A 427-nucleotide genomic window follows, 5' to 3' on the forward strand; every position below is an offset into this window, starting at 1 on the left:
TAGCATCGGTCGTAAAACACGCCGAGGAAATGAAAGCTTCATCGAAATGATATTGCTTTCAAACGAGGGTGAAGATGCAGCATCCATTCTAACGGTGAAAAATCACTTCCCAAGCACACGGCCCTCGTCAGCCCTCGCCGCCATCTCTACTTCGGGTCCGATTTGCGATTTTCCTCGTCCCCCATTCAGCCGACGTTATTTTCTTTTTCTCTCCTTTCTTCTCTCTTGCAAACGATGTGCATAAAACGCCAGATTACCCCACACCAGGGTGGATTTTTTACGATAATAATTTCGGCGACGGGCGAGAGGCTATTGGGGGGTTAGATCGCCCTGCGAGTTATAGACGCTTGAATCCTTCGTCCCGGGAGGTGCTATTGGCGTTAAACCGGTTACTTATTGTTTATATCGCGGATCTTTATCGAATGAT

The sequence above is a fragment of the Penaeus monodon genome, chromosome 34 (assembly GCF_015228065.2).
Source record: "Penaeus monodon isolate SGIC_2016 chromosome 34, NSTDA_Pmon_1, whole genome shotgun sequence".
NCBI classification, from domain to species: Eukaryota; Metazoa; Arthropoda; class Malacostraca; order Decapoda; family Penaeidae; genus Penaeus; species Penaeus monodon.